The 8,256-nt window shown below is 44.8% G+C and overlaps 1 protein-coding gene across 1 annotated transcript in view; it reads left to right on the top strand.

The window, feature by feature from the left end:
- Positions 1 to 2,215: 2,215 nt before the first annotated feature.
- Positions 2,216 to 8,256, top strand: part of LOC126354818 (chitooligosaccharidolytic beta-N-acetylglucosaminidase-like) — a 283,179-nt gene continuing 277,138 nt past the window's right edge. Inside the window, exon 1 of the mRNA XM_050004757.1 lies at positions 2,216 to 2,400. The gene's annotated coding sequence lies outside the window, so the exon portion shown is untranslated. The remainder of the gene's footprint in view (positions 2,401 to 8,256) is intronic.

The raw sequence follows: 8,256 nt of genomic DNA, 5'->3' as shown, positions 1-8,256 counted from the left end.
GGGTACAGATGCGAGACCTCAATCTATCACCATTACACAAAACGACAAGGAGCAGAAACGCACTGGCTGCTCAGGGCTCGTCAGTGTATTACTAGTCTTCTCCCCACAGCTCCACTAGCGAACGCGTTCAACACAGACACTGAACACACCTCGTCCTCCCCCTATCTGTGCCCACCTCTTCCTCTCACCTTCTGTCCACCTCCTACCACCCCCACCTCTATTTGTCTACATTACTGGCCATTAAAATTGCTACACCACGAAGATGTCGTGCTATAGACGCGAAATGTAACCGACAGGGAGAAGATGCTGTGATATGCAAGTGATTAGCTTTTCAGAGCATTCACACAAGGTTGGCGCCGGTGGCGACACCTGCAACGTAATGACATGAGGAAAGTTGCCAACCGATTTAACATACACAAACAGCAGTTGAACTGCGTTGCCCGGTGAAACGTTGTTGTGATGCCTCGTGTAAGGAGGAGAAATGCGTGCCATCACATTTCCGACTTTGATAAAGGTCGGATTGTAACCTACCGCGATTGCGATTTATCGTATCGCGACATTTCTGCTCGCGTTCGTCGAGATCCAATGACTGTTAGCAGAATATGGAATCGGTGGGTTCAGGAGGGTAATACGGAACGCCGTGCTGGATCCCAACTGCCACGTATCACTAGCAGTCGAGATGACAGGCATCTAATCCGCATGGCTGTAACGGATCGTGCAGCCACGTCTCGATCCCTGAGTCAACAGATGGGCACGTTTGCAAGACAACAACCATCTGCACGAACACTTCGACGACGTTTGCAGCAGCATGGACTATCAGCTCGGAGACCATGGCTGCGGTTACCTTTGACGCTGCATCACAGACAGGAGCGCCAGCGATGGTGTACTCGACGACGAACCTGGGTGCACCAATGGCAAAACGTCATTTTTTCGGATGAATCCAGGTTCTGTTTACAGCATCATGATAGACGCATCCGTGTTTGACGACATCGCGGTGAACTCACGTTGGAAGCGTGTATTCGTCATCGCCATACTTGCGTATCATCGGGCGTGATGGTATGGAGCTGCACGTCTCGGTCACCTCTTGATCGCATTGATGGCACTTCGAACAGTGGACGTTACATTTCAGATGTGTTACGCCCCCTCGCTCTACCCTTCATTCGATCCCTACGAAACCCTACATTTCAGCAGGATAACGCACGACCGCATGTTGCAGGTCCTGTACTAGCCTTTCTGTATACAGAAAATGTTCGACTCCTGCCCTGGCCAACACATTCTCCAGATCTCTCACCAACTGAAAACGTCTGGTCAATGGTGGCCGAGCAACTGGCTCGTTACTGTGGTATCGTGTTGAAGCTGGATGGGCAGCTGTACCTGTACATACCATTCAAGCTCTGTTTGACTCAATGCCCACGCGTATCAAGGCTGTTATTACGGTCAGAGGTGGTTGTTTTCGATACTGATTTCTCAGTATCTATGCACCCAAATTGCGTAAAAATGTAATCAGATATCAGTCCTAGTATAATATATCCAGTGAATACCCGTTTATCATCTGCATTTTTTCTTGGTGTAGCAATTTTAATGGCCAGTAGTGTATCTTCTCCTACTTGCTTCCTCTAATCTCTTCGTCTCCTCCTCCACCTATCTGTATCCATTTCCTCCATGCCCTCTGACCATACCTCTATCCTCCTCTTTCTGACCATATCGACCTCCCCCTCTCTCTTTCAACGTCTGCCTCTCTCTCTTCCTTTTCATCTGCCCAGTACCCCTCTACAGCTTACACCTGCCTCATGTATCCCACCCTCTCTCACAGTGGCCCAAGTAAAGCTAAAAGTTTGTACACTCCTGCTCTAGAGAATAGCGGCGACAGCCAGCAGACTGATAGTGCTGTTTATAGATCATTTTGCTCACTGAGAACAGTTTCGTTTCGACTCGCCGTCCGGTACGATGCACCTTGTTCTATTAGTCAGAACTCGATCGAGCCGATCGCCTCGTCTCGAGCGCGGCCGGTGAGTCAGCGAGCCGCCTCCAACTAGGAATGCAAATCGCGCAGCCCGTTACCGGACCGTGCCGTCGGCTCGTGATTAATGCAGGCGCGCTCTGGACGGTCGCTCCGTCGCTCGTTTCCCCAGCCCAGCCCTACCGCCGCGGCAGGCGAGCAGAGGCGGCGAGTGCGCATGCGCGCCGCCGCTACTCTGCATATGAGGCCGCGACGGGCGCGCGACGCAGCTACTGGCGACTAGGCGCTCGCCGCTGCTAGAAGCGACGCTACCGGCACCCACAGCCAGGCACCGGCCGCGACAGGGCGCTCGCCGCTGCTAGCACCACTCACTGCCGGAAGCACCCACCGCCAGGCACCGTTCCTCTGCAAGCACTCCCTGCCAGGCACCACAGCGCTCGGTAAGTTGCCAGACGCCGTGGCTACGTCACTCGGTAAAGCGGCTTCTGTAACGTCGACCGTAACAATACTAATACTGGAATGAGATTTTCACTCTGCAGCGGAGTGTGAGCTGATATGAAATTTCCTGGCATATTAAAACTGTGTGCTCGACCGAGACTCGAACTCGCGACCTTTGCCTTTCTCGGGCAAGTGTTCTACCATCTTTTTTTTTTTCAGTCTCATTTTGTTCGCTTTTGTTCGTTGTGTCTGCTCGGTGGACGTCGTAAGACATCCGTTTAAGTTCGTTGATGATCGATTATATCAGTTTTTTTTTTTATTACAGAGGGCTCGTAACCCTCTGACCGAACACGCTGAGCTACCGTGCCGGCAGCTATCTGAGCTACCGAAGCACGACTCACGCCCGGTCCTCACAGCTTTACTTCTGGCAGTATCTCGGCTCCTACCTTCCAAACTTTACAGAAGCTGTCCTGCGAAGATAGGAGACGAGACACTGGCAGAAGTACAGCTGTGAGGACCGGGCGTGAGTCGTGCTTCGGTAGCTCAGATGGTGCAGCACTTGCCTGCGAAAGGCAAAGGTCCCGAGTTCGAGTCTCGGTCGGGCACACACTTTTAATCTTCCATGAAGTTTCAATGCTAATACTCAATGTTGTGCGTGTTTCTGTCACTGTCTATAAGCAACCATACACACTGTAACAACCCAGTGGCTTTAGTTTCGATAACTCTGTAGCAAAAAGCACGGAAGTGAGGTTACAATTGTTGCTTCTCGAAGGGAACGTGATACGCTTGCTACCACAAAGTCAGAAAAATCGGAACTTTTAGTTGCTTGGAGAAACGAACTAAGAGGATCATAAAAGTGAACTGGAAACCGTATTTCTCTCCAACTACCTTATTGTCTGTCACAGAGTGACAGTAGAAATTTCACACAAATCATCATCGTCATCACCATCATCATAGGCAATTACTCGTTGACGAGTATGAAATGTCTTTTGGTCTGTGGATTCTTTGGTGGCTAAGTGGCCCTGTTCTGCAAAATTGGTTCAAATGGCTCTGAGCACTATGGGACTTAACTTCTAAGGTCATCAGTCCCCTAGAACGTAGAACTACTTAAACCTAACTAACCTAAGGACATCACACACATCCATGCCCAAGGCAGGATTCGAACCTGCGATCGTAGCGGTCGCGTGGTTCCAGATTGTAGCGCCTAGAACCACTCGGCTACACCCAGTTGGTGTTGTTCTTCTCAAGACCTCTTGTTCTCTTCTGCCATCTCTCTTCCTATCCTCCTGCAACTGTCTCTGCTTTTTAAAATTAAGTGTTCCTTGCTGAACAATTTGTCGCTATTTGGGTCTATCTAGGGCTGCAGTTTCTCAATCATTTGTGTTTATCCGACATTTAATCACATTTCACTTCAGGACATCTTTATATCTTTTTTTTGAACTCCCTCATTGGCCATTATTCAATTGGGAGAACGTGATTTGCCTAGGGAGACGTGAGTATGGCATGCGGAGTTGGTGTATGAGAGTTTTTGCCCCAAAATTCTGTTGTTTGTTGGCCGATCCTGCCATTTACTTTCTATATTTCCCTTAGGCAGCGTTAGTGGTAATTTTCTAAGGACTTTTTGTCGCCTATGGGTGGTCCCGGTTCCACATCCATAAAGAACTGTAGGCATGATAATGACTTTGTAGACTGTAAGCTTAGTTTCAGCACCCAAATAGTAGTTTCCCAACGCTCTTTCCAAAAGACGACCATATGCAATACTTGCACACTTTATTCGGTGTCGAATTTCTGCATCCATGTTTGAATTTGGAGAAAGATGGCTTCCCAGGTATGTGTGATACCTTAGGTTAGTTAGGTTTAAGTAGTTCTAAGTCTACGGGACTCATGACCTCAGATGTTAAGTCCCATAGTGTTCAGAGCCACTTGAACCATCTGAGGTTATCGGACTATTATTCGTGGGTTACAATTGTTGCTTCCCATAGGGAACGAGATGCGCTTGCTACCACAAAGTCAGAAAAATCTTAACTTTTAGTTGCTTGGAGAAACAAACTAAAAAGATCAGAAAAGTGAACTCGAAGCCGTATTTCTCTGCAACCAGCTTATTGTCTGTCACAGTGTGACAGTAGGAATTTCACACAAATCATCATCGTCATCACCATCATCATAGGCATTTACTCGTTGACGAGTGTGAAATGTCTTTGGCGGCTTAGTAGTCCTGTTCTGGACTGCAGTAATGGCATACCCAGTTGGTGTCGACTGAATGATGTCTCAGGTTTCTTTCTCTCAAGATCTTTGTTCTCTTCTGCCATCTCTCTTCCTATTCTCCTGCAATTGTCTCTACTTTTCAAAATTAAGTGCTCCTTGGTGAACAATTTGTCGCTATTTGGGTCTATCTAGCGCTGCAGTTTTCCAATCATTTGTGTTTATTCGACATTTAGTCACATTTTACTTGAAGACATCTTTATATAGTTTTGTTTGCCCTCCTTGATTGGGTTGGCCACTATTCAATTGTAAGAACGTGATTTGCTTGGGTAGACGGGAGTTTGGCATGCGGCTAATGTGACCAGTCCACAGAAGTTGGTGTATGACAATTTTTGCTCCAAAATGCTGCTGTTTGTTCGTCAATCCTGCAACTTTACTTCCAGTATTCTCGTTGAGCAGCGTTGGTGGTATTTTTCTAAGGATTTTATGTGGCGCCTGTAGGTGGTCCGAGTTCCACATCGATAAAGAAGTGTAGGCACGATAATGACATTGTAGACTGTAAGCTTAGTTTCAGCACTCAGCGGTTATCAAACGCTCTTTTCAAAAGACGGCCATATGCAGTACTTGCACATTTTATTCGGTGGGGAATTTCGGCGTCTATGTTTGAATTTGGAGAAAGATGGATTCCCAGGTATGTAAAACACTCTACAGCCTCTAGAGGTGTTCCATCAACTGTGATAACTGGAGCTGCTGCAGTGCAGTTTGGGGCTGCCTGATAAGAGGACTTTCGTTTTGTCTGGGTTAAGCTAAAGACAAACAGATTTGTATGCCAGACTGAATGCATATAGGGTAGTTTGTAACATTATCATACGCGGACTGAAATTCGATGACAGCTTCTGTGTTACTTTGCTTTTAGCTCGGAGTCTTCTACGGTTGAATAGCTTACCAAAGACAGCTTACTCAAAGACAGACAAGAAATAAACCCACGATACGAAAATGAAGAATAGCATTAAAATTATCCTCATTCTCATAAAATAGCGTATCTCCTTTTTCCTAGCGTTTATGCCGTATCGTCAGGAGACAGCATGTTAATTATTTCATTTGGCAACTCTAGTGCTAGATGGTGGTCGGATGCCTTTCCTGTTGCCTGACTGTCACCTGCAGAACAGAATTTGTTTACCCAAACTGTCTGCGTCTATTGTTATCACTAGCGAAATCGTGCGAACGTTTTCTGAATATTTCCTAATCCGGTTCCCTGTATTCACCGAGTGGGGTGTGAGAAGCCACCTAAAAACCGCATCCACGTTGGCCGGCACACCACCGGCCACCGTCGTTAACCCGACTGAGGCTGGCCCTCCTCCCCCACTCCCGAAAGCGGCGTGCTAACGTCTCACGAAATCGTACAAAATTCGTCCACAGTTAAATTCCCGGACCTTCATAACTCGTATGAAACCGAAACTACCGAGTGTCTGGTGTGACGCCGAACCAACCGCCTTTGCAGCAACGATCACCATACTTACGCAGCAATAACGAGACATATTTCAGTATTATTGTGAAAGTTACTAATTGGGAGTCACTAACTGAAATCACTCCAAAGGCGGTGCAAAAGTTCAATGGTCGAAATTTGAAGAGCCAGTCGTTAAACAGTGGATATTACCTTGTGAATTTCGAGTCGTTGCCAACTTAAAAGATACTCACTGGTGGCAAATTCTTCTTTTTTCAAAATAGTGCACAGTTTGCTTAACATCTTGACACAATGTTCCAGTTACGTGTCGTTAATTTAAATATATTTTGAACTCCTGATATTGTAGCGTGCACGCTACGCAGGTAACGATTGCGTGCTTCGACTTCTGTAATAATAAATCAGACGCCAGGCGCGTACCGCTACAGCTGTCCGAAACATTAATTGCTATTCGGGCTGCAGGTTCTGTTTATCGATAGCTCTTTGAGAGTTTACTAATTATTATTTCATTACCAGCCAAGAAACCTGCATTTCACGTCGTTTATAGGTAGTTGTTAATCCGTAGCTACGGCAATGCAGAGATAACACTGAAGCGCTACGTCACGACAAGCGATTATCTCTGATAAACTAAATCGTTATTTTCAGTTTAATTAATATTTCCACGTATAATTGTACTTCTCCAGAGACTGAAGACTCATATAAAAAAAACGTATGTGTCGTAAAGCCAGTCTCACCTTTACCTCAAAACACATCAGTTAATCACTCTCAAACTCCGTTCAACAAAAATTCACCAAAACCAGAGACGCAATTTACACTATCTATATTCCATTGCTTTTTTGTTTCAACCTTAATTTGAATTAGTTAATGTTTGAACAATTATTCTCTCATTAGATAAATACCAATTGTTCAGAGAGACAGATCTTCAAATAAAAATATCCATCGAATAACATCAAACACATCACAAATATCTATTGCGTGTTATCATTATAGAAATTACTGACACGTATAAAGACGTTGAGTTAATTGACCTGGTTGTGCAACCAAACAAGACTAGATGTGAACTGCATACAGGACATAATTCCGACATTGATTTTCATTTTTCGACAATATTCTGCATTTCGGCGCTGAGAGTGTTACGCCAACAGTTCTCATCTTTGTGATATTTTTACCACAACATTTTTCGGCACCACGTTATCCTATTATCAAGAGCTATAAAATAAGGAAACTACTCTATGAATAACAGTACAGGTAGTTCACTCACTGACAACCATATACATGTTCTACCAGTATTGCGATTTATTGACTGGTTTCTTTGTTTTATAAGATTTGATAATGCGACAATGATGTCCCGAAACAAGTGATAAAAATATCACACATTTGACAACTGATTCTGTAACATCTTCAGTACTGATTCATAAGACACTTGTACGATGGCTTCACAACAGATAATTTGTTCACATGTCCAATCACCTCTATTGTTGTTGTTGTTGTTGTCTTCAGTCCTGAGACTGGTTTGATGCAGCTCTCCATGCTACTCTATCCTGTGCAAGCTTCTTGATCTCCCAGTACCTACTGCAACCTACATACTTCTGAATCTGCTTAGTGTATTCATCTCTTGGTCTCCCTCTACGATTTTTACCCTCCATGCTGCCCTTCAGTGCTAAATTTGTGATCCCTTGATGCCTCAAAACATGTCCTACCAACCGATTCCTTCTTCTAGTCAAGTTGTGCCACAAACTTCTCTTCTCCCCAATCCTGTTCAATACATTCTTATTAGTTACGTGATCTATCCACCTTATCTTCAGCATTCTTCTGTAGCATCATATTTCGAAAGCTTCTATTCTCTTCTTATCCAAACTAGTTATCGTCCATGTTTCACTTCCATACATGGCTACATTCCAAACAAATACTTTCAGAAACGACTTCCTGATACATAAATCTATATTCGATGTTAACAACTTTATCTTCTTCAGAAACGCTTTCCTTGCCATTGCCAGTCTACATTTTATATCCTCTCTACCTCGACCATCATCAGTTATTTTGCTCCCCAAATAGCAAAACTCCTTTACTACTTTAAGTGTCTCACTTCCTAATCTAATTCCCTCAGCATCACCCGATTTAATTTGACTGCATTCCATTATCCTCGTTTTGCTTTTGTTGATGTTCATCTTATATCCTCCTTTCAAGACACTGT

Source organism: Schistocerca gregaria, chromosome 3 (genome assembly GCF_023897955.1).
Source record: "Schistocerca gregaria isolate iqSchGreg1 chromosome 3, iqSchGreg1.2, whole genome shotgun sequence".
Lineage (NCBI taxonomy): Eukaryota > Metazoa > Arthropoda > Insecta > Orthoptera > Acrididae > Schistocerca > Schistocerca gregaria.
The sequence above is the reverse complement of the archived record's forward strand: the minus strand, read 5'-3'. Positions and strand labels throughout refer to the sequence as shown.